This window comes from Chiloscyllium punctatum, chromosome 25 (genome assembly GCF_047496795.1).
Source record: "Chiloscyllium punctatum isolate Juve2018m chromosome 25, sChiPun1.3, whole genome shotgun sequence".
NCBI classification, from domain to species: Eukaryota; Metazoa; Chordata; class Chondrichthyes; order Orectolobiformes; family Hemiscylliidae; genus Chiloscyllium; species Chiloscyllium punctatum.
Window position 1 is genome coordinate 12,949,360 of NC_092763.1, and position 26,465 is coordinate 12,975,824.

At 41.3% G+C, this 26,465-nt stretch overlaps 1 protein-coding gene and 1 non-coding gene across 3 annotated transcripts in view; both read right to left on the reverse strand.

Annotated features, from left to right (window-relative positions):
* The window catches only part of elf1 (E74-like ETS transcription factor 1), a 269,537-nt gene extending 245,036 nt beyond the window's left edge, over window positions 1-24,501 (reverse strand). Inside the window, exon 1 of one of the 2 annotated variants that reach the window (XM_072594687.1) lies at window positions 24,241-24,501. The gene's annotated coding sequence lies outside the window, so the exon portion shown is untranslated. Of the gene's footprint in view, window positions 1-24,215 lie in introns of both variants that reach the window. The other variant, XM_072594685.1, reaches the window with a different exon arrangement.
* Window positions 24,502-25,561: 1,060 nt separating this feature from the next.
* Window positions 25,562-25,633, reverse strand: trnae-uuc (transfer RNA glutamic acid (anticodon UUC)). The gene has a single exon. It is a non-coding gene; the product is annotated as a tRNA-Glu (tRNA).
* Window positions 25,634-26,465: the final 832 nt, after the last annotated feature.

Sequence of the window (26,465 nt, forward strand, 5' to 3'; positions counted from 1 at the left end):
TGTTAGAACTCTCCTTCTCAAAATGCCTGGTTTGGGGTTGGCCATGAAGCAAGAAGAGGAGAAATATCTCACAGCCCTGCTCACACATAACACCGCCTTAAACATATCAATAATGCAACATGCAAAACCAAAAGATGACTTCAAAGGATTCAAAACCCTTCAAGTGAAGGAAATTCATATCATTCCCAGCTCAAAACAATCAGCCCTGTCTATGCCCCCAAGAATACCCCCACTGTATGTATATTATCTGGCAACACAATGTAATCTTTATATTAAAAAAAGATAAGAATCTGCAATTCAGAAAAACAAAGACACTCTTTACTGAATTTGTTAACTACAGCACAATGTTTTCTGTCTACAGTTAGGGGAAGAGAAAGTGTTCTTGCTTATTCGTGGCTTTGCCCACACCCTGACTTACTTTGGTTAAATGCAGTATGCATCAAAACCATGAGGGTCTACAGATTCAGAAATTGATTGGTGCCAAGTTAAGCCATCTCAATATGGTGGCAGTAAAAGAAGTTTAAAGAGATGGAGAAAGAAAACACTTGTGAGAGTATGAGGGTGGCATCAGCCCCCTGATGGGACTTCTAGTGTTCAATGGACTCATTCAAGGATGTAGCTCAGCAGCACTCTCTCCAGGGCAACTGGGTACATCAAGAGAAGCTGGCTGAACTAGCATCTTCCACTTCATGTGGGCTAACAGGAAAAAATGAATTACCCCACCTCGCTCTGAAAAAGTGCGCAGGATCCCAACATCTGTCCCTCTATAGACATGTAAAATAGTGGGAGCAGAACTCATTCCTTGAAGGCAAGACCTCCAGTTTCTTGAGAGGATGTCTCACGTTAAGACAGGTACCAGCTATTCTGTTGCCCCAGCAGCACCAAGCAGCAGTGGAGGCCATAACTGGCACTACAGGCAGTATCGTGCTGAGCTAAGTTCAGGGTCATGACAAGGCAGGGGAGGATAGCTGGGTAGAAGAGTTCAGGGGAGGGTTATGGAAGTTGATTTCTTTGGAAATGATGGGGTGCCTCCGATAGGTGGGGCTGCAAAGGTGGCCTTCCTCTGGCAAAGCTGCTGGGATTTCCTCATTGCAAAGGCTTGCCCCAGTGGGTTCGATAGCAAAAGGGGTGGGGTGAGGCCATTACATGGTCATTAATTAGCCACTGAAGAGCTTCAAGGCCAGGTAGGCCACTTGACATCTGACCTGCCTGCCAGCCTAAAATTCACAGACAGGTCAGGCGTGGGCAGGCAGACAGCGAGCGGAAAGGCCACCCATGGGACTTCAGTTTTAGTGAAACTCCTCCTCTTTCAAACTTGTTGGAGGGAATGAGTGTATCATCCCGCCCTCCCTGACTCAGCTATTTGTAATGTCAACAAAAGCTGGGCTGGGGAAAGGAAGAGGTGGAACGTCCAAGCCTGCATTTTTTTTCCCCACGAGAATCTAATGACAAAACATTGAAGGATTGGTCTTGTAGCATTCCCCTATATATCCTCCACGGTTCCAAGTAACATAGCTCACTTTACAAAAGGGTCGTATGGATTTGTTTCACTGTATAATAACGTGCAGGTGACAGGACACACATTGACCCATGATTCACTGCACAATTTTTTTTAAAATCTCAAACGAAGATTGCTGAGCTTGCATACGTTCCTGCACGGCTAAATCAACAAGGTGTGGCACTGGGTCAGAAGGTGGACTGAACAAAGCACTGAGCTGAAGGATGCAGCTTATTACCTGAACAATAAAAGGGACAGTTGACAATAAAAGAAAATAGCATCTGTTTTTTTCCAAGCAGCTGGGATATTAAGCAGGCACCTCTGAATGGCTTAGCCACTGTGGTTATAGGCGAGAAAGCTCTTTTGCAGCAAAACCCACTTGAAGCTCAATTTTCAAGACACTTTGCTGATCTGGGCTTCTCAAAACAAAAAAAAGCTTCTCATTTATTTTGAAAAGGTTTTGGCACTCACCTAGACAAACGCTAAGTGAGCGTGAAAATCAGCTGACAGGAACCGTGAGCAGAATGAACGTTACCATAACATCTTCAGGAGGAGTGCAAAATCTACAATTAGGTTTTCTTATTCAGTCATGTATAATGGATGCCCATCATGGGTGTGGCTGAAAACATGTCTGACACCTGAACTGTCCATCAGGGAGAGTGGGGCATGGATATGTATATACTGTACACAGCAGGATTCTGGTAAAAACCCACTGCTGGGAATCAGAGTGATGGACATTAATCCCTTCATTCCAAATCTCAGACAAGAGTTTAGCAGGTGGATGAAAATACTCTGCAAGGCAGCCTTCTCTGCACAGACATCCAACATCAGAGCTACAGCTTGAGAACTTATAACAACCAGGTGTTAAATGACCAAGGCAGCTAAATAAAATAACTGCATAGAAAATGGAGAATGAATTCATTCAAAATGTTTTCTTATAAAATATACACAAGTGTGAGTTACCAATTATTTTTCAAAAAACTGTAGTAATATCATACATTATCATCCTTCAGATTAGCTCTTGTCACGTGATATCACACTCGATAATGTAACTCACAAGAAACACTCCAGGAGATAACACAATTTTAGGAGGGTTACATGCTTCAAAAAAAAAACGAGCAAGCTCATGATTAACAACCAGAAGATCAGCCTTTTGCTCATAGCACAATGCATTTGAATGACAGAAGAACAATAGTCATACAAATCAATAGTCCTTTATATGAAGAGTTCAGAGAGGAAATGATTTTACAAAGATTCACAGAGTTCCAATGACATGGACTAGCATCAGAAAACTCACCAATGAGAATAGCAGAACTCACAGCTGCAGGCCAGCATTGTACGTTCTTTTCTTCATAGAAGTGATTTCAATTATACATATTCCAATCTTCATAGATCAGTCTTCTCCTCCCACACCCCTAAAGCTCAGGGAGATGTGGAGGTTACATGGATCGGTGGAACCTGGATGCTACACAGCTGCGTGCATTCCACCGGTTTTCTGATAACAAGTTTGATTTGGTCTTTTCTCAAAATCTGTTTTCACAACAAACGTCAGGGCTGACTTCAGCAAAAGAGACAAAGTATGGGAATCTGTGCTTTCAGCAGAAAAAAGCTGAAGAACAAAATGAAAGAAGTTGCATTTATAAATAACTTTATGAGATTAGAGCCAAAGAATTAAGTTGGTGTGAATCACTGGCATTGAGAGAAAGCTCTATCAGATCACCAGACTACTATCCTATGAAATGTAGCTTTAATTTTCTGCATCTATTTAGAGCTGGCTCTCCTGAAGCAAAAAACATGCAGATACTCACCCTTTATTTTCTGTTGGATCTAACATAACAACTTAGAGAATGGTACAGATTTGTAGAAGATGAAGAGAACTCTTTGCTTTGTGGAGTAAAGGGTTTAACAATACATTTACTTTAAGAAAGTACTGTACAAAAAGAGCCATGTTTATAACAATGTCAGATCATATGGGATTAGGGTTCTATATGATGATATTTTCTTTTACAATCCCTTGTTTATTTAATGGAATTGCTAACATTCACTTATAAGAGTGTAGACATCATTTTACAAAACGTCAGACAAAAAGACAAAATTATTTACACTATTTATCCTTTGATAATTTCTAATTCCAAAAACAGACTTAACAGACAACGTGTTGCAAAAACAAAGTGACACCAGCTTTCTAGCTCCATATTTTCATAAATCATTCTCAGGATGTAGAAACCACTAGCAAGGTCAGCATTTCTTGTGCAACTCTAAGATAGAACCAAGTTGCTTGCTATCCTGAGTTAACCATGAGGGGAATTAATGGAGTCACAAATGGGCTAGACAGGGACAGGATGGCAAATTACTCTTCCAATCAAAGGGCATTGAATAAATTACCTGTACACTCTTTACAGCAATCCAACAACTTCATTGTCACATTTAATGAAACCAGATTTTATTTATATGAACTCTAATGCCATGGTGAGATTTGAACTCAAATTTTGTCTTTTCAGTTCACGTATTTTGATTACTCATGCAGCAACAACCATTGCATGTCCAAATCTTTTAACAGACCTCTGCAGTTAAATTTATCAAAGCAAACTGTTTGTCTGTCAATAATAACAAAAAGAACCAGTCGAGTCGTTTTTTTCCCCCTATCTTCCAAATTTCTCTTTTTTCCTGAATACCCTCACTTTGGTCTACAGATGCTGGCTACTCCCTTCTTACTTCATCACTTGTCTTCAGCACATTGGATTACAATGACACTCACCAACACGTCAACACACACACTCTCTCTCTCTACTGGGATCCCACTGACAAGTTACTTTAGGTCAAGCTGCATACTGCATGGATCAGTATTCTTTTGAATTTCCCTTCTCTCTGTACATGGTCTGTTGTTGCAATTTCTGGTCCCCCTACCCCCCAATGTGGATTACAGTATTGGTATATTTTAAAGCAATCACTTCTTGTGCTTTGTATTCTTGCCTCTGCACATGAAGTTCTGGACTGCAATACAGCTTAAAAGGGAATGCTGGTATACACCAGTTTCTCTTTATTTATTCTATCAGGTCCCCTCAGGATTACAGACATCTTTATCAAACCTCCCTCTGACATTCTGTTCAATGGAGAGCAATCCCAGCTTGTCACATAACTGGAGTCCCTGAACACTTGATTAAAACTGAGCAAGTCTCTTCTGCACTCACTCCAACACATCTCGGTCTCTCTCATTCCTTTGTATAAACTAAGGGACTATCAACAATGTTAAAAGGTTTCACTGGACAATTTTTGTTCAGATACAAAACACGGTGACCAATTGTATCATCCTTGTCCTCTCCCCCGCTCCAGCCACTCTGTAGTTCACTCATTCGGTTGGCAATGGTGGAAGTGTGAATGATTGTTGACAGAATGGCTAAATAAGTTGAGAACATCCTGGAAGAGGAGACAGGATGAACAAGTTGAGGTTAAAGTTTCAGGGTGTGAGCAGATAGATGGTTTAGAAAAGGGCAAGCAAAAGGGTTGGCAATAGAATAAAAGGAGCAATCTTTTGGCATGCTGTGTTCACGATCGTCAATGCAATTCCTGAAAAGATGGTTGAAGCAGATTCAATAGTGTCCTACATATTGTTACTTACTGAAAAAGGAAACATTTGCAGGATTCTAGGGAAGAGGGTGTAATCTGAGTGGCCCTTTTAAACAGCCAGTTGTAATGGGCCAGATGGCCCCTTCTATGTTGCAAGACTCACAAAGTCCATGACACAGAGTTGGCAGTGTTGTTACGTAGAGATGCAAGTGCTTATGTAGGAAATTAAAAATCACATGACACAAAATTACAGTCCAACAGTCTTATTTGGAAGGACAAGCATTTGGAGCGCTGCTCCTTCGTTTGACAGCTAGACAAGCTACCTGATGATGGAGCAGCTCTCCGAAAGCTTGTATTTCCAAATAAACCTGTTGGAGTAAAACCTGATGTCGTGTGATTTATAATTTTGTCCACCCCGCCCTACACCGGCACCTCCATCATATATAGGAAAGCTGAGGGAGCAAGGCATAGGTTCTATTGTTCTAACTCGCTGAATAGATTAGATTACTTACAGTGTGGAAACAGGCCCTTCGGCCCAACAAGTCCACACCGACCCTCCGAAGAGCAACTCACCCAGACCCATTTCCCTACATTTACCACTGCACCTAACACGATGGGCAATTTAGCATGGCCAATTCACCTAACCTGCACATTTTTGGACCGTGGGAGGAAACTGGAGCACCCCAGGGAAACCCACACAGACACGGGGAGAATGTGCAAACTCCATACAGACAGTTACCCAAGGCGGGAACTGAACCCAGGTCTCTGGTGCTGTGAGGCAGCAGTGCTAACCACTGAACCACCGTGCCATCCCAAATAGTGCATTGGGAAATCAAGCCCTCTCTGCCCAGAGGGACCACAAAATGTGAACATCTCAATATGCTTATGACTGACTACTACTCAGGAGAAAAAGCAAGTCCATCAATTTATTAAAATTACAATAAATAGCTTTTATTGTAACAAATGTAATTGTAACAAGAACAGTAAAATAAAAGAATTTCTCATGTACATATTGAAAACTTTTACCCTTTTTCAAACTCCCCCGATAGGAAGACATGAATTTTGAATTTTATATTAGTTCAGGGATTAAACAAAATGTTAGTGAAGACAGAGCAATATCGGGAATTGAGTGCAGGATAGAGCATAAAGCAGTTGTGTTTTAGTCAAATTCAAGACTGAGGCGGCTTCCAAGGAAAGCAGCAGTATCAATCTGGAGGAGTAAAGCTTTCAGCAGCAACGGGAGATAGAAAAGAGTAGTGATGCGATGATGCAGTTCTGCACATGGGTGCTGTGTTATCTCTCTGAGCTAGTATGCAGCATACCTTTATGATAGATCTTGGCCTCTATTTTAACTGGGGACTAACTGAAGCATGACATGTTGCTGGAAGTGTTCTATTTTTGCCTCTAAACAAAATAGTTTTAGATATTGAGAAACCTCTGACTAGGATATACTCTATACATATCTGGGGCTGTAATAAAGAGCTATTAAATCTTTCAGTGCTAACTTTCCAGATTATGGGAGCTAACAAGTGTTACCTTATCAAGTCTAAATACCATGCTGAAGGAAATATAGAAACAATCATCTGACAGTTCAGACAGTTAGAGAGAAAGAAAGTGTGCACGTGAGAAAGCGTGCAACATGTTGTGAAGGTAAAGCTATGAAGCAGCAGGAAACAGAATTCAGCCCATTAGAGCAGGTAAGAAACAGTGGATCAGCTACCAATCCCAGACATGTGGGTTTGCCCACAGAAATGTTCATAACACCCTGTTAAACTGAAGAAAAGCAAAATGCATTTCACAATATCCCCAGACCTTTCCCAGCTAATGAGGTTCTTTCTGAAATGCAATCATATTTTACAAAGCAAAAATATGAAGGTAATGTCTGAACAGCAAGTTTACATAAATAGCAACGTGGTAAAAGGCTGGATAATCTGTTTCAGTGAAGTTGGTCAAAGAATTAATATTGGTTAGAATTCCCTGGTCTTTGAATTATTCAATAAGATCTTTTCCATCTGACGACAAATAAAAACTTCATAGATTCATGGATTATCGTTACAGTGCAGAAAGAGGCCATTTGGCCCATTTGACCTGCAGTTATATTACCCTATTCCAATCTCATGTCTTGTCCCATATTACTGCACACCACTTCGATCCAAAAAAACATCTAGTGCCCTCTTAATTGCCTCAATTCAATTTTACCCCACCACATTTCCAAGCAGTGCATTCCATTTTCTAGCTTAGTTTAACACTTGATCCAAAAGACATTAGCTCCAACATTGTAATACTGAAAATATGATTCAATGAAGTATCAGCCCATACTATGGACTCAAATGGTCATATTCAAGAATTGCTTCGAAAAGCAAATCTGTACCAAAAGTCGGTAACATGAATAGGATATTGGTTCTGGCTCCCCTTTAATTATTTTTGGGAAAAGAATTCTATTTTACACACACACACACACAGTTTCTCATGTGCTTCTGCAGCTCTCTCATTAACACATACACTCTCTCGAAGAGATGGGTTTTTTTGGAGCAGCTTGAGATACAGGCCCCTAGGGAACAGGCAATTCTGTATTTGATGATGTGTAATGAGGCAGACCTGATTTGGGAGATTATGGTGAAGGAGCCCCTTGGGGGCAACGACCATAGAATGGTAGAATTCACCCTGCAGTTTGAGGGGGAGAAGCTGGAGTCAGATGTAACAGTATTATAATTGAGTAAAGGTAACTACAAAGACTGAGGGAGGAGCTGGCCAGAGTTGATTGAAAAGAAAGTCTGGTAGGGAAGACGATGGAGCAGCAATGGCAGGAGTTTCTGGGGATAATTCAGGAGGCACAGCAGAAATTCAACCCAAGGAATTTTTAAAAAAATAAGGGGAGAATGAGGCAACCAAGGCTGACAAGGGAAGTCAGGGCAGTATAAAAGCAAAACAAATCACATACAATGTGGTGAAGATTACTGGGAAGCCTTTAAAAACCAGCAGAGAGTAATTAAAAAAGCAATAAAGAGGAGAGAAGATGAAATATGAAGGTTGGATAGCTAGTAATATAAGTTTATTTTTAAAGATATCTAAAAGGGTAAGAGAGAGAGTCAAGAGTTGACATTGGACTGCTGGGAAAGGAGGCTGGAGAACAAAGATGACTGAAGTGAATAGATACTGTGCATCAGTTTTCACACCAGCAACATACCAGGACTTCAAGAGAATCGGGGGCAGAGAGGAGTGTCTTGGGCATCACTAAGGAGGAAGTGCTGGGGAAGCTGAAAGATCCAAAGGTGGATAAATCACTGACTGGATGGACTATACCCGAGAGTGCTGAAGGAGATTGCAGAGGCATTGGTGGCAATATTTCAGGATTCACTGGAGTCAGGGAGAATCCCAGTGGACTGGAAGATGGCTAAACGTAACAACCGGTGTTTAAGAAGAGAGGGAAGCAGAAGAGAGGAAGCCTTAGGCTGGTTGTTGGTAAGATTTTGAAGCCTATTATTAAGGATGAGATTACAGAGCACTTGGAAGTGGGTGGTAAAACAGGGTGGAGTCAGCATGGCTTCGTCAAAGGGACGTCATGCCTGACAATTCGGTTCAAATTATTTGAGGAAAGAAGGAGCAAGTTAAACAAAAAAAATGGGGCTGCGAATGTGATCTATTTGGATTTCAGACTTTGACAAGGTGCTATACAAGCTGCTAAATAAAGATCAGAGCCCATGTCTTCAGGCAAGGATACAGGATTGGCCGACTGGCAGAGGGCAGAGAATAGAAATAAAAGGTGTCTTTTTCAGGATGGCAGCCGGTGAGTTTGTGGAGTTCTGCAGGGATGCGTGCTGGGACCACAACTATTCACGTTATGTATTAGTGACAAGAAATTGACAGCATTATTGCTAAGTTTGCAGAAAACACAAATATAGGTGGAGGGACAGATGGTGTTGAGGAAGCAAGGAATTTGCACAAGGGCTTGGACAGGCTAGGACAGTGGGACAAGAGGTGGCAGATGAAATGCAATGTGGGGGAAGTGTGAAGTCATGCACTTTAGTAGGAAGAATAGAGGCACAGACCATTTTCTAAATGGTGAAAGGCAAAAAGGAACTTAGGGGTCCTAGTTCAGGATTCTCTTAAGGTGAACATACAGGTCCAGTTGACAGTTAGGATGGCAAATGCTACGTTTAGCATTCATTTCAAGATGGCTAGAATACAAAAGCAGAGATGCACTGCTAAGGCTGTATAAGGGTCTGGTCAGAATGCATTTGGAATATTATGAGCAGTTTTAGGCTGCACATCTAAAGGGAGGTTTTGCTGGCATTGGAGAGTGTTGACATGAGTTAACCCAGGAGGACGGCTCGTCACTTGAGGAGTGATTGAAGACTCTTGATCTGTACTTCATGGAGTTGAGAAGAACAGAGGTGGTGGTGGCCTCATTGAAACTTGCAGCATACTGAGCGGCTTGGAAAAAGTGGACTAGTAGGAGAGCCTAGGGCCCAAGGGCATGGCCTCAAAAGGGAAGGGATAACACTTTAGAACTGAGATGAGGAGGAATTTCTTTAGCTAGAGGATGGTTAATCTGTGGAATTCATTGTCACAGAAGGTGTGCAAGCCAAGTCGCCAAGTGGTAAGTGGATCAAGGATTACAGGGAGAAGATAGGACATAGAGCTTGAGAAACATACCAGCCATGATCAAATGGCACAGCAGTCTTTATGGGCTGAATGGCCAAATTCAGCTCCTGTATCTAAGGGTTGGCAAGTGGATGTAAAATGCAACTGGCATGGTGGCTCAGTGGTTAGTACCACTGCCTCACAGCATCAGGAACCTGGGTTCAATTCCAGCCTCATGTGACTGTCTGTGTGGAGTTTGCTCATTCTGTGTGTGTGTGTGTGTTTCTCTTCTGGGTGCTCCGGTTTCCTCTGACAGTACAAGGATGCGTAGGTTCGGTGGATTAGCCATGATGTTCAGGGATATGCACATTCGGAGAATTGGCTGTGGGAAAGGGCAAGGTTACAGAGGTAGGTTAGACGGGTGGGTCTAGGTGGGAAGCTCTTTGGACGATTAGTGTGGTCGCGATGGGCTGAATAGCCTGCTTCCACACTGTAGGAATTCTATTATTTGGTTTAATTTGCTCACACCGGAAGTGGAATGAGCTCTGCAGACAAGCACAGAGCAGCCCCTTTGATTACTGCCACAACCAATCTGCCAGCCAGGTTCACGAGATTGTCGAGGGTTGCTGAAAATAAGCACTAGAAACCTAAAACAAAACACACAAATGTCAAAGCTGCTGTGATGAAAGCAAGCAAAGTAATGAAGTGACAAAAACAGCAGTTGCAGAAATATTGCAAGGATTAAAGGATTGACTTTGTGCTCACAGGTTAATAAATTCACAGCAGGAACAAAATAATTCAAATCTATACTCAGCGCATAAGAATGGATTTGCTATGTTCATTTGTGAAGTGTGCATTCACCGTAACTGATACCCAACACATTTAGCAGGGTTACCTGTATATGCCACAACTATGGTTAGGGACAACCCTGGGATGGAGGAGAGGAGACAACAGAATAGAGTTGTGCTTCTGTTGAATGTTTCTCTGGTTATACTTCTTATCTAATATTTTGGAGCATAAATGGACAACTACTCCCCCAGGATTCACACATACCTGAGGCCACATACATTTCAGAATATAATGTGATCCTGTGAGAAATGATCTTCACATTGGTAGCCTTACTCAATGCCATGTCATTCATTTCTATTGGAGTAATAACAGAGTAATTTCCATTCAATCCCATTTTGTGAAATTGGCCAAGGGAATTGACTGATATCCCACTCTAATACAATAGATCCAGTTTCCTCACGCTTACTCTGTCCCACAGATTCTTTAAAAGAGAAAAGCTTTCATTTAAGAAGTACTTTTCACACCAACACAATGCTGCAAAGTGTTTTGTGGCCAATTCATTATTTTTTTTGAAATGTTGTAAGCAAACAACAGCCAACTGACACACAATAAACGAGATAAATGAGCAGATAAGAGTGTTTTGGTAATGTGTTGGCTGAAGGTTGGATTTTCGACAGAAAAAGTAATCTTAGTTCCATCTTCAGCAAAAATGTCATGATGACTGGTTTAAAACCAAGGTCATAGTAAGTGGTCCCGCAAAATATTTTATTGGTATCTTACAAATTTTCATCTGAAATATTGTTTTTAGTTCTGGTTCTTTCAATTTGGGTTAGAATATGGCAGAATGTGTGTCTCTAAAATGTACAAGGTATAATTAACACAGACACACTTACTACAGGAGAACATCGATTGGATAGCTCTCTCAAAGAGCTATCACAGACATAATAGGTTGAATGGTCTTCTCTTGTGCTGCACCATTCAATAATATATTAAGTCACAGTTAAATAAAGTTTTTGCTTTAAAACAAAAGTTGTCATCTTGTTTTGCATTGTAAAAGGTTGGCATCCTGGTTAATATATACAGGCTGTCCCTGTTTACATTACTTAGAACGTGGTTCCACCAGTGTAAACATGGAGCTAAAGCATAACAGTGATTATACCTCAAAAACAGGAATTTGTTTTGCTCCAAAATGCTTTGGGACTTCTGATGTTCTCAACTTTTGTGAGAACTAAAGAAATTTAGAGACACGTTATCTTGATGGGAAATCATTTACCTTAAAACTGAACATTTTCTACCTGTAACAATGCAGACAGACCTGCCATCTACTCTATTTGCAACAGCACATGCTGTTTATTATTTTTATTTACACCAAGTAGGAATGTTTGATCAGAAATAGTTCTTTTCAACCGCTTGAATTTGAAAAAGGTGTGATGATAATGGTACCTCTGCAAACTGAACCTTTCAGTGACTATAATCTCTCATTGTATTCAATGGGCAAGTGTTATGTGGATACACACAAAAAAAGCACTATCCGTTTTTGTTGTAAAAAATCAGAAGTGAAGTTGTTTCCTCTATGGGGAATGCAAATAAAAATGCCTTGGACCACCTGTGATACAGGTTCAAATTTCACCCTCTCAAGTTCCTGTTGTGCATTAATTTGGGAATCTGGGGTTGATAAAGAACAATCCAGCACCCAGTCCACTCAATCCTCATGCCTGAATCAATCCCCAGGTATCAAACACATAATATGATTGAACAAAGATGTCACTTACGTTGCTGCTTCTCAGTGTTATCAATATTGGAAAGGAAAATCTGAATCTGAAGTGTTGTGTGCTACTTTATACCTACACCAACACTAAAATTCTATTTCCAACATTGAAAACTTACTCAGCAATCTGGCCAAGATTTTAACTCACTCAAACCCCATTCACTTAGAGTTAACATGTGCCATGTGCTTTTAAATCCAATCAAAAACTGAAAAGAAAGTGGATTATTTCAACTGTATACGTCAGGTTATTGGGTTGCTAAGTTGCCGACTGAGCGAGCTTCAGACAGAGAGCAAGGATAATGGGCAGGTAATCAAATTGGCAGAGAAACAAAATATCATGGACACTGGAATTGTAAACTAAGAAAAAAAATGCTGGATCAGTGGATCAGGCAGCATTTGTGATAAAAAACAAGTGTTAATGTCTCACGTTGATAACCTTTCAACAGGACTCAATGAGATGTTAACTCTTGCTCTCCCAGATGCTGCCTGACCTGCTGAGATTTTCCATTTTTAAAAAATCTTTAATTGGTAGGAAGAGATGAATGGTCTTGCATTATAGGGTTAGACATCCTGGAAATACCTCAAACATTTGCCTTGTTAATGATATGATGTAAAGCCACACAGCAACTTTACCAACATCACATACATAGGTGACATCGTAAGCAGTGTAGATGGAAACATAAAATTACAAAACTTCTGATAGAATAAGCAAAACTGTGGCAAATGAACTTCAGCTCCCTAAGAATGTTAACTTCAGACTTTTAAAAGGAAATACTAGAGTAATGTATCAATGAAGGACAGCCAGAAATGGGGGGTTCAAAGAATCAGGGGAAAACCAGTAGAACCTGTGAATGACACATACACTATATCTTTCAAAACTGAACTTTGATGTGACCAAGACGCTAACTTCCAAGTATTACTGCTTCCCCCTCCAGGATCTTGGAGTTTATGTAAACAACTAAAATGCCAGAAAAGTGCTCAAAAGTGATCAAGATGTTGATGAAAGACTGCCCTTCATATCAGGAGTACCAGAACAGAAGAGAGTAGGATTTGTTCTTCAATTATATAAACCCCTGGCTAGACCATAACTAGGGCACAGAGTGTCTCTCTCGGTATTACACATTTGGAAGCATAGCTAGGCGTTGGAGGGTGTCCGAAATGTAGGCTCATCGGAATAACACCTGGAATTCAAGGTTACATTACGAGGAGAGATCATACAAACTAGGGACATATTCCCTGAAATTTTAGATCAAATCACACCTTAACGTCTTTGAATATTTGGAAAGTTAAGGAAAACAGATTGTTTTTCTCTATTTCCACCAGCCAGCTTTTGAGGACTAAAATTAGGAAATAATTCTTCACACAAAAGAAATTTGCTTCCACAACTAACAATGGACAGTAGATCAATTGTCAATTTTACAATCAGAGATTGATCAGCAGATTTGTTAACATTTGTATTAAGGAAAATGGACTAAAGGCATATGGTTTCAAATCCCACATTGGCCAAGATATAATTGAATGGTAAAACATGCTCAAAAGGCTAAACAGTCTTTTGTTGTTCCATGCTCAAAGTATGTATAATGTCACTGCATGCAGGGATAAAGAATCTGTGAACAGCATGGGAAACTTTGCACAACGTTGCCTTCCAGACCTATCACAGCAGTCGTAATTCAAGTGGATCTATGTTGTGCAATTAAATAATGTCACATCTGGGAGTTTATAGCTGCAGAGCATTCAAATTCAATAGTTCACTTTATAAGGCAGAAGTATCCTTTGAACTGGAGACACAACCCGGAAATACTGCCAATGATACAAGCCTGGTTATCCCTTACAGCACAGCATAGAAAATTGCTTTCCTAGAAAGAAAGACTTCTATCTATAAAACACTTCTCTTGACCTCAGGATCTCTTTGTTTACAGCAAGATAATTTGGAATGTAACGACTATGGTGTTGCAGGAAATATGACAACCAGTTTGTGCAAAGCAGGATCCCACACTTAGCAATTTGATAATGACCAGATCACCTGTTTTAGGTGATGTTGCACCAGGGGTAAGTAGCATAAAGCATTATGAATCCTTGACGTGAGTGTCACTGACCACTATACACACCATGTTATCCAACTCCAGCCTGGCATGAAATTGAAAGGCTTTCAGACAACAGAGTCTGCCAGTGCAGATGCGTTTTGTTAAAATTTGGAAATGGGGCACAGAAAGAAAGCGTTTTGGCACAAATACAGGAACTCATCTCCTTGATGTGGGAGGAATATGGCATACCAGTAGATCTTCAAAATTCAAGAAATTAGCAATAATAATTGGATTGCGGTAATTACAGAGCGGTCTCCTGTTATCTGTCACATGGAAGGTCATTACAAAACTTCATCTCAAAATTACCTTCTCCCAGAGGCTGCTAAGTTGTGCTCTCCATGCAGGTTGCATCCATCAAGAAGCACAGAGGACAAAATCTTCACATCAAGGAATGTTCAAAGCAAGTGCAGAAAGCAGTAGCAATCTTTATATATGGTCTTCTACAACCTCACAAAGGCTTCAGCTCCATCAGCATTATAGTCAAATGTAGCTATCCACAGAAATGTGTCACTATGTGCAACCTGGCATACAACAACATGCAAACCCCGATCCTCCGGGAGGATTCCACCACAGACCCAATGTGTCCGCAAACTTGGATCAAGAAGATTTGTTATCGTTCCAGTCATTGTCTCAAGCTTCTGTACACAACACTCCACTCCGTGTCTATGAAGCTGGAATGGAGCTTCTGTACAAGACAAATGGGAAACTGCTCAACCTGCATCGCCTCCAGTACAGAACAAAGACCATACGAATATCTATTGTCAAGCTGTAATGTACAGGTAACTGTGGCCACACACTCCACCAAGCCATCATCAACGTTTTCACTGAGGTGTATGAGAAAATTGGCTAGAGATAAACCATTGGAAAACCTGGGTCAATTCTCATAACTTTCAATCACATTTCAGTGAGGGAAGACATTAATGATAACATTATCTCCAGTGTGTCAGTGCAGCCTCTGACCATCCGAAGTTCAAAGACCTGAAATCCAGCATCAATTCTGCAATCTACATGGTCAGTAGTATTATCTGCCCTCCTATTATTGTTGGAGGTATGGCCAATGTATAGCAGACATCTCAAAACACTCAAGAAATATTGCCAATAATGCCTCCCACAGAACCAGCAAATCCAATGGAAGGATTGGTACTCTAATATCAATGCCTTATGATGCCAAAACTCCCTAGTTACTGTCAATCATCTACAAGCCTGACAAGATGTCCAAAGTGTTCACAAAGGTGTCACTAAGAGAAAACATTTCAAAGGATATACCCAAAACACAATATCCCCATTCTCTTGCCCAAGACCATCCAAACTGGAGAAGAAGCATCCATGAAAATGCCCATCATTTTGAACATGTCTGACAGGCACTGGTGGAGGCCAAACATGAACGGTGGAAGGACTGGTGAAAACCCAAGCAAGCTACCATCTACACTTCCTGCGGCAGGGTGCACTCATCCAGCATTGGACTGCTTCATCACCTCAGGCCCACAACTCCAGACTGGAAGAAAGTCATCCTCGGTCTCAAAAGGACTGCTGAAGACCGACAAGATCATTCAAGTCCTTCTGAATGATTGAATCTCTGACGATGCAGCCCTCCTTCAGCATTGAGCTGTAATGTCAGCCAAACGTTTTGTGCTCAAGTCTCTGACATGGAATTTGAATCCACAACTTTCTGACACAAGAAACAAGACCATTGTTAATGAACAAGGCTAATATCTTACCTGTCTAAAAGTGCACTACATTAATAATTGAGTAACAGAGGTGGACTCCACTAGCTTCAACTCTCTTTAACTGGCAAGATACTACGTATATGCTATGCTTTAGGGTAGCAGCTCACAATGTCTCTCACACAACTAGCAATCAAAGTAAACTTTGCATTCTCACAAAGACTGGCAGCCCAATAGACATAAGTAAAAATTCACACAATTTGCCCTGGTTGCTGGCCTTCGATATACCAACACAGCTTCAGAACTGGTGCAGAAAGCACATCTTATGGAACCAACAAGTTGATAGCACTAACATGTCAGAAAGGCCCATTTTAAAAGAGCTTTTGTGGGTAAGGTGGTCAAACTCAGATCAGGTTCACAAGTACAGGTGCACAACATGCCATTCTTTTTCAATCCCTATATCTATTTTGGAGCTTGTAGTCAATAAACCCACAAATTCAAACTCCAACTTTTAATGCAATTGAACTTCAACCCACTGCTTCCTTCATTTTCTCAAAAGGGTCAGCCAATTACATCCAATTGATAAGTTACTTATAATCTGAAACATAAGCAAATTTATTCTATGTCAACTATGTTCGCTTTAGACTTCACAGAAAATTCAACAACAGAAAACTGGTAGATTGCTGCATATGCAGTTACTCAGAAGTCACAGGCCAGTTTTTTGTCAGTCTGAAATAGTGAAGTGAGTGGGAGAGTAAGTGGGGCGGGGGAGAGAGCGGTAGAAATGGCAGATGCAAGCCAGAATTACGTACGACCCTGTATGAGTGTGCTAGTGGTTAGCATTCCAGTGGATAGAGCCATGGATATCTGCCAGCTAACGTAAATAGTGCAGATTGCATTGCATGGCGTCATCAGTACCAAGAAACCACATTCATTAAAATAAACAGCACAAGGTTACCATATGACAACCGAAACAAGAAACAACTTGCATTAATTTTACATCTTCAATGTAAAAAGACATCTCGAGGCACTTCAATGGAGCATTCCAAACTAAATTTAGCAAGTCACCAAAATCTGCAAAGAAGTAGGTTTTAAACAGCTTCGACATCAGGAGAAAGGTCTGGAACAAGAATTTCTGAGGCGAGGATTGAGAAGGTTAGGCAAATGAAATGAAAAGATGCACAAGAAGCCAGTGTCAGAAAAAGACTGAGTGAATTGTCGGCCTTTATAGAGAAAAAAAGGGATGGGTAGTGACAAATTCATGGAGAAGCATGAAGGAGAACAAATAGGACTGGGTGTTAATATGAGCACAAGGATGGTGATGGTGATGAATGGATTTAATGCAAAGTAGAATACAAACATTTTAACAACCAGTGAAACAGGAGCAGGAAGAGACCACATGACTAAGCCAGCCTGTCCTACCAGTCAATATGATCATGGCTGATCTTCTGGCCCAACTCCACATTCCTGCCTTTACCCCATATCCCTTAATTCCCAGAAAGACCAAACATCTGCCTATCTCAACATTGATTGTGTTCAATGATAGAGAACCCACAACCCCTCCAGATGATTCCAAACATACACAATCCTCAGTGAAGAAATTCTTCGCAGTTCTACCCTGAAAAACTGACCCCTTTGTTCTAGATCCCCAATCATGTTTTAGATTCCCCAAACCCCTTGCATCCATCTTATCCAGCTCCTTCTGAGCTTTGTATGTTTCTGGAGGACAGATCAAATTACTCAACTCTTGACCATAAGACAACTCTTTCATCTCAGGGACCAATCTAGCGAACCTTTCGCTGTCAAGTATATCCTTCCTTAAAAAGAGGGGACCAACACTGTGCACAGTACATCAGTTTCAGTCTCACCAAACCTCTGCAAAATTGAATCAAAACTTAGTTCTTGTACTCCAGTCTCCTTATAATAAATGCCAACATGCCATCTGCTATCCAAATTGCTTGCCATGCCTATATGCTAGCTTTCTGATTTTCCTGTACAGGACAGACGTTCCTTTGAACACATTTCAAAAGTCCTTTTTTTTCTGTTTTAACAGCAAAAAATGAATAGCATCACACTCCCCCACCTGATATTCAGTCTGAAACCTGTCAATATCTATTTTCTCCTCAAAGCTTACATTTCCACTTGGCTTTCTATTATCAACAAACTTAGATACATTACTCTCAATCTCTTTGTCGAAGTCACTGAGTTGGAAAATTATATAACCAATGTACCCTCGATCACTGCAGTTACTGTAGCAAATTGCAGTTATGATACATTTGCCTGTCAGTTACTGAGATGCACAATTAAAAACAAAACAAATGCACTTATATAATATCAGTAACTAAATGTGACTAAATTAATCCCCCCCCCCAATTCATGTCTTTCTCATTCATTCCACATAAATGAGTAGGCAAAACTTCAGATGATAAAGTCCCCTGATAAGCATCGTGCTGGAAAAAGATTGCTTGCAGAGGTTAAATGTTACTGCAATGGAACAAGATCTGTTCTAAAATAAGAATCTTTCAAATATTCCATACACAAAGTAAAAGTGTTTATTTTAATAAATATTTCTCCCACCGCCCCCCCATTACCCTGTCTCTCTTACAATATCGTCCTGCATTGGGTTAGCTCACCCAATACGTTAGTTGAGACACTAGTATTTGCCTCAGTATTATTCAAAGGAAAGAGAAAGCAACAGCTTGTGACCCCATTTACCTGACGTTCTATGATGTGGTTGACAAAGCAAAGGGCACAATTAAGGCGTGGCCTAATCTTTACCTCAGGATGCAGATCTGATGGTTAGGATTAAGTATATGCAAGGTACACTTTCTCCCACCATACTCCAATAACATGCCTTATGCCAACCTCTGAATAAAATCACTGACTGCAACAGTTTGAACTTATCCATTTCTCACATCAGCCTTGTAGCTAATTCCATTCTGAATATATGCAGACTAAACATCCCCTTTGGAAATTACTAAATCGCTTTGAATTGAGTGCTTGTAAGGCACAAACATCTTGAATCTGGATGGATAAACCTTGATAATGAGCCAGGGCTGATCCACAATATCAATCAAATCTCGGCCCAAAAATCTAAAAATTACTCTCAGCTAAAAACTTACATTTATACATGACTCTAGCCATAGTAAAATAGACTAAGACACTTTGTGGTTCAAAAGGTTTTTGATATTTAGTCAATCTTTATCGTTCTGGTTTAGTCTGGCTAGTTAGTCCTGCTTAAGGGATTTCTAATGCACCCCCATATTCACCATTTTGAGACATAAAATGACAGGTTTATCTGTTACAGGGATCTCAAGTACAGCTCTCTCCAAACTTCAGTAGCATAATATGATAAGTTTTAATCTGCAACTTGAGAGGGAGAAGGGAGAATTGGGAGTGTCAGTATTGCAGGTGAACAAAGGGAACTATAGAGCTATGAGGGAGGAGCTGGCCAAAGTTCAATGGTTCAATCCCCTCGCAGGGATGGCAGTGGAACAACAATGGCAGGTGTTTCTGGATATAATATAGAAGGTGCAGGATCAGTTCATTCCAAACAGGAAGAAAGATCCTAAGGGGAGGCAGGGGCGGCCGTGGCTGACGAGGGAAGTTGAGGACTGTATAAAAGATAAAACAGAAGTATAACATAGCAAAGATGAGTGGGAATCCGGAGGACTGGGAAACTTTTAAAGAGCAACAGAGGAAAACTAAAAAGGCACTACGCAGAGAAAAAAATGAGGTACGAAGGCAAACTGGCCAAAAGTATAAAGGAGGGTAGTAAAAGCTTCTTTAGGTATGTGAAAAGAAAAAAAATAGTTAAGACTAAAATTGGGCCCTTGAAGACAGAAACGGATGAATTTATTATGGGGAACAAGGAAATGGCAGAGGAGTTGAAGAGATATTTTGGATCTATCTTCACTGGGGAAGACACAAGCAATCTCCCAGATGTAATAGTGGCCTCAGGTAATGGGTGAACTGAAGGGAATTTATATTAGGCAGGAAATGGTGTTGGATAGACTGTTAGGTCTGAAGGCTGATACGTCCCTCAGACCTGATGGTCTGCATCCCAGGGTACTTAAGGAGGTGGCTCTAGAAATCATGGATGCATTGGTAATCATTTTCCAATGTTCTATCCATTCAGGATCAGTTCCTGCAGATTGGAGGGTGGCTAATGTTGACCCACTTTCCAAGAAGGGAGGAAGAGACAAAACTGGGAATTATAGACCAGTTAGCCTGACGTCAGTGGTGGGAAGATGCTGGAGTCAGTTATAAAAGATGAAATTATGACTCATTTGGATAGCAGTAACACGATAGGTCAGAGTCAGCATGGATTTACGAAGGGGAAATCATGCTTGACTAATCTTCTGGAATTTTTTGAGGATGTAACTATAAAAAGATAAACAAGGGACAGCCCGTGGATGTAGTGTACCTAGACTTTCAGAAAGCCTTTGATGAGGTCCCATATAGGAGATTAATGAGCAAAATTAGGGCACATGGTATTGGGGACAAGGTACTGACTTGGATTGAAAATTGGCTGACTGACAGGAAGCAAAGAGAAGTGATAAACGGGTCCCTTGTGGAATGGCAGGTGGTGACCAGTGGGGTACCCTAAGATTCGGTGCTGGGACCACAGCTGTTTACAATATACATCAATGATATAGATGTGGACATTAAAAGTAATATTAGCAAATTTGCTGATGACACAGCTGGGTAGCAGGGTGAAATGTGAGAAGGATGCTCTGAGAATACAGGGTGGCTTGGACAGGCTAGGTGAGTGGATAGATGCATGACAGATGCAGTTTAATGTGGATAAATGCCACTTTGGTAGCAAGGACAGCGAGGCAGGTTACTATCTAAATGGAGCTTAAAAATGTGTTGCTGGAAAAGCGCAGCAGGTCAGGTAGCATCAAGGGAGAAGGAGAATCGACGTTTCGAGCATCCAAAATGTCAATTCTCCTTCTCCTTTGATGCCGCCTGACCTGCTGCGCTTTCCTAGCAACACATTTTTAAGCTCTGATCTCCAGCATCTGCAGTCCTCACTTTCTCCTACTATCTAAATGCAGTCAAGTTAGGTAAAGGGGAAGTACAACAGGATCTAGGTGTTCCTGTACATCAGTCAATGAAAGCAAGCATGCAGGTATAGCAGGCAGTGAAGAAAGCTAATAGCATGCTGGCCTTCATAACAAGAGGAATTGAGTATAGGAGCAAAGAGGTCCTTCTACAGCTGTACAGGGCCCTGGTGAGACCGCACCTGGAATATTGTGTGCAGTTTTGGTCTCCAAATTTGAGGAAAGACATTCTGGCTATTGAGGGAGTGCAGTGTAGGTTCACGAGGTCAATTCCCGGAATGGCGGGACTATCATATAGAACAGTACAGTACAGCACAGAACAGGCCCTTCAGCCCACAATATGTTGAAAGATTGGAGCGACTGGGCTTGTATACACTTGAGTTTAGAAGATGACAGGGGACCTGATTGAGACGTATAAAGTTATTAAAGGATTGGACACTCTGGAGACCGGAAGCATGTTTCCGCTGATGTGTGAGTCCAGAACCAGAGGACACAGTTTAAAAATAAGGGGCGGGCTATTTAGAACAGAGTTGAGGAGAAACTTCTTCACCCAGAGAGTGGTGGATATATGGAATGCTCTGCCCCAGAACGCAGTGGAGGCCAAGTCTCTGGATACTTTCAAGAAAGAGATGGATAGAGCTCTTAAAGATAGTGGAATCAAGGGTTATGGGGATAAGGCAGGAACAGGATACTGATTCTGGATGATCAACCATGATCATAATGAATGGTGGTGCTGGTTTGAAGGGCCAAATGGCCTACTCCTGCACCTATTGTCTATTATCTCCCCATTGGTTAGATTAATTCCCTTAATAGATAAGAAAAGAAATTAACCAGTATAACAAGCTGACTTAATAGAGAAGAAAGATAATTCCTGCCCAGGATTAACTAGCTGAAGCTATTGCATGGAATGAAACATGCACAGCTGCTAGTTTAAATTGTAGATGAAAGCATAAATCAAGCCGAAACGAGAGGGGAGTCCATTGCTCTCCTCATCTATTTGGACTGTCTTAATACTCTGACATTTTCAAAACAGTACGACCTGAAAACCAAACAATAATTTGTCTCACCCTTCAGTCCAAGGGCATGGTAGGTATTTTGTACAGTGATATCATGGAAAAATTGCATTTCAATTTGACTCTGCTGGTGACACTCTCATCTCAGAAGAAGGGTCAAAGGTTAAAGTCCCACTCCATACATAATCTCAGATGTTAGTACAAAAAAACCGCAGCAAATTGGACATACAGCACTTAGAACCTGTTATGTGGTGTCCTGCATGACTTTCTCAGTATCTATTCGTTATGCTCAGTTTGAAGCACTTGTGCCTCAGAGTGAGAAAAGGATGGAGGTGTGTTGGCAAGTTCCAGTCCAGGGATTTGACCACAGGCTAACAACATGGAGTTGAGTGTGTTGCTGGAAAAGCACAGCAGGTCAGGCAGCATCAGGAATGATGAAGTGCTCCGGCCCAAAACGTCGATTTTCCTGCTCCTTGGATGCTGTGCTTTTCCAGCAACACACTCTCAACTCTGATCTCCAGCATCTCCAGACCTCACTGTCTCCTAACAACATGCAGTACTAACTGAATGCTACCCTGTCAGTGTTGCTGTTTCTTGGGTGATGTGTTAAATAGAGGCCCTGCCTAGTCTCCTATGCAAAATAAAACATCCCAATAAACTATGTAAGAACAGTAGAAGAGATGCCCCTCGTGTCTTGGCAACATTGTATCCCTCAAATTAACATTACAGATAGATTATTGATAGATTGATGTTTGTGGAGGCGTGATCTGCATAAATTAGCTGTACTTAGATTACAGCAATGACTACACTTGAACAACTTCATGGATTGTAAAATGGATGTTGAGCTTTTAAGAAGCACAGTATAAATGCAACCAGATCATGTGTTCTCTGGCTTACTCCCACTCCTCAAGATCCTCACATTTCTTGCCACCCCACCCCAATAAATGTCTGTGTTAAAACATAAAACAAAGTCTTCAGCTGTTGCATGGGAAAGACAGATCTCACACTCACTGCTCTTTCAGAACTTCAAAAGCCAGTCAATATACCGAACAGCTCAGAAATACCACAGCACAACATGGAGAGGAGCACACATTTAATTTTGAGAGAGAAAACTGTTTAATTCTGTACCCTACAATTTGGATTTGAATTCCTCCAACCATGTTGCAATTTTGCTGCCAGTCTGACGTTTTCTTGTGATTTTTTAAAACAACAAATAGACTCGCAAATCTGAGATTCCCCGTATCCCAAAACACCAGCTAGCTCAGATCATCAGAAGACCAATGGAATTTTATAGATGACAATGAAATCAATCTTAGGTATTCTAAACAGTGAACATGAAAACAGGAGCAGGATTCTCTCTCTTCCCCCACCCCGGCCCCCGGCCCCAAATTATTTTATGAAATTCATGTTTATTCTACTTCAAGACAAAATGTACAACAGAGTACCACTGGGTGGCTTCCTATATTAGTATTTCCCAGCTACCTAACTACAGAAATGTTTTCTCAAGGTATTAATGCCCAGCTACTAGTTCACCAGGCCCCCTCACTCCTCCCAGAACTTCATTTATAATTGTTCTGCTTTATATATTTTTAAGAAAAACTATGAAATAGTGGTATTCACTGATGTATGTTTAAATGCTCCCATTGATCAAGTTATTGGGTTGAAGCATTCAGTTTCCTTACAGCCTTGAACATCTTGGATTGTCGCCAGCTACAATGACTTTTTGATCGCAGCAGTACATCACAGGGAATGTGTGTAAGCACAAATGGAGCAAACAATGATGAAGATTACCTTCTGGTGATGTGATTACATCTCCGCGTTTACAGCCTCATATTTTACCCAAAAGACTAAACGGCTCCCAACCGGTAAAGTTGGTTGGGAGGGAATACTTCGGGAATGGAGCTGTCATTAACTGTTTACACGGTCGCTTCGAACCCACTGGTACACCCAGACTTACCACACTCAATAATTTAATCCACCTAACTTTGAAACAACTTGCTGCAAGTGTGTACGGTCACTGAAATGTTTGAAGAAAACGTGCATGAGCTCAGCAAATCCTGGGGTCACGGAGCATACAATCATTGAACATGATGCCAGTAATCAAACTTATTTATCTGCCGGGACTGTTTCCTTCTGCAACTAAGTTTCGCTCTAAACAATAAGAAAAAGTTAGGAAACTCACTCTGAGCTTGTTTTGTTTTACTCACAGTGACCGTGGATAGGTCAGTGCTGATGACTTGCAGGATAGCCTCCACACTCGGTCCCAGTCCCCGGCGAAACTCCTGAAGGTTTGGGGATTTCCTAACTCGTTTCTCGTCCTTTCCATTGGCTCCGGGCGAATCACATTTTTCCATAACACTGTGGCCAATTTCTGCAACAAGGGACGGTCTCCAAGCTTCACACGGGATGAACATTAACCGTATTTGAGTGACGCCGGAGTGGTTTATTATCCACAAAAACAACACACACGTCGGTTTTGGATATTCTAAAAACTTCCAGTCGGGCATAGATATAAAATGCGTTTCATTTTTTTTTCAAAAATCTATTTTCGAAGTTAAAACATCGTTTTCCAAAAACAAAATGCTCACCTTAGTGACATTATAACACCCAAGGGATAGAAATATATAGAGACGCGGCGGAGTTGGTACCTATTAACAAGGAAAAACTGGGAGCGGAGAAATGGAAAAGTCGAGTAGTGCAAATAATGAATGGATTAAGGTGACTTTGACAACAAAAGTAGAGTTTGCAACTGGAGTGAACTTGCTCTGATAAAGCGGGATTTCGAAATTAATTTCACTTTAGATAATAAATGAATAGTGCGGAATAATTGTGCAGGATGTCAGGAAGGAATTGGACTGTGATGAAGTCGACTTCATACGCGTTGGCAGGATTGTATTTGATGGATTTAAGTTCATTGACTGGGCATTGTCCCAGTCTGTGGAAGAACGCCCCACATCGACAGAAACATTTAAATATTTATGAGTTTAAATTCCTAACAGAAATGCTGACGGCTGGAAATGAGCCTGACTTGTTTGCAATAGAAGCAATATCAAACTCTTTTTGTTTAAAAAAAATGGTTCTTGTGATTTACATTTGATGTCCGGGCAGTATGAAAAGTGCATTTGGAGACAGTCCCTGGGATTAGGGAACAACTCCTTTTTTTCCCAGAAGTGACCCTCGCTCCCAAAAAAAAGTCCCTGAATTCTCGACATTAGACATCATGTGGGGTGGGGGAGTCAAAAGATAGATAGAGAACCACCCCCCCCCGGGGGCGTCACCCATTGTCCCTTTACGCTGCAGGACCGGAATTGGAGAGGATTCCCAGGGTCATTTAGAGTCAAAATGCCCAATCTTAGCCAAACCCAGTCACCAAGCAGCCCCGGCTAAGGGAGCCCAGTGCCCAGTCTGCAGCTCATTCCCACCCACCATCGTCGGCTACTCGTGGGGGATCGCTCGCACATTTGTTTGATCAGTTTACCGTAAAAGAATAAAGTTGCAATTGCAAAAACACAAAAAAAAATTTGCTCATTCCCATACCGGGAGTCGAACCCGGGCCGCCTGGGTGAAAACCAGGAATCCTAACCGCTAGACCATATGGGAGGAGTTGAGAACAACTGCTTCTGAGCCGAATGTAAGTGTGTCATCAGGTCGTCACTGAGTTATAGTTACGTGTTGTTTATATGATGCGTATTGGTTTAACCACAGTCAGCTGTTTCATGCAAAGAATTGATACAGGTTTATTCCTATCAGTGGGTTACTTCTGGGTAAGCTAGACTCAGAGGACTAATCCAAGGCTAGCTAGAGTCAGAGACTAATATATACTGGGCTAGCTACACAGGATTAATACTGGGAACACTGCAGAGAGAGAAAAACTGCAGATGCTGGATTCCAGTGTAGATAAGCACAAGGCTGAAAGATCACCCAAACTAGACAGCATCAGCAAGTAGAGAAGTCAACGTTTTGGGTTCTGAAGAAGGGTTACACATGAAACGTTGACTTTTCCACTTCTTGATGCTGCCTGGCTTGCCGAGGACAGACAAGTGGGCACAGGAGCAGGACGCTGTGTTAAAATGACTACAGAAAGGTCAGGGCCCTGTGTGCACACTGACCAGAGGTGTTCCACAAAACAGTGACCTAGTCTGCATTTGGTATCTTCAGTGTAGAGTAAGCCACATCGGGTGCAGCGAATACAATACACAAGGTTTGAGGAGGTCAAGGTGAAATGCTGCTTCACCTGGAAAGACTGTTTTGGACCCTTGGATGGGCATGAGGCAGTGTTCCAGCAAACAACAGTGCAAACTAGAAGAATGCCAACTCAACTTCAGACTAGTCACTTTACAGCCTCTGGACTTGAGTTCAACACCTTTAAATTGTGAACTATTTCTTTCCTTTCTTTTAGCTTGTTATCACGTCCTCCCCTCCCCCATCCCAC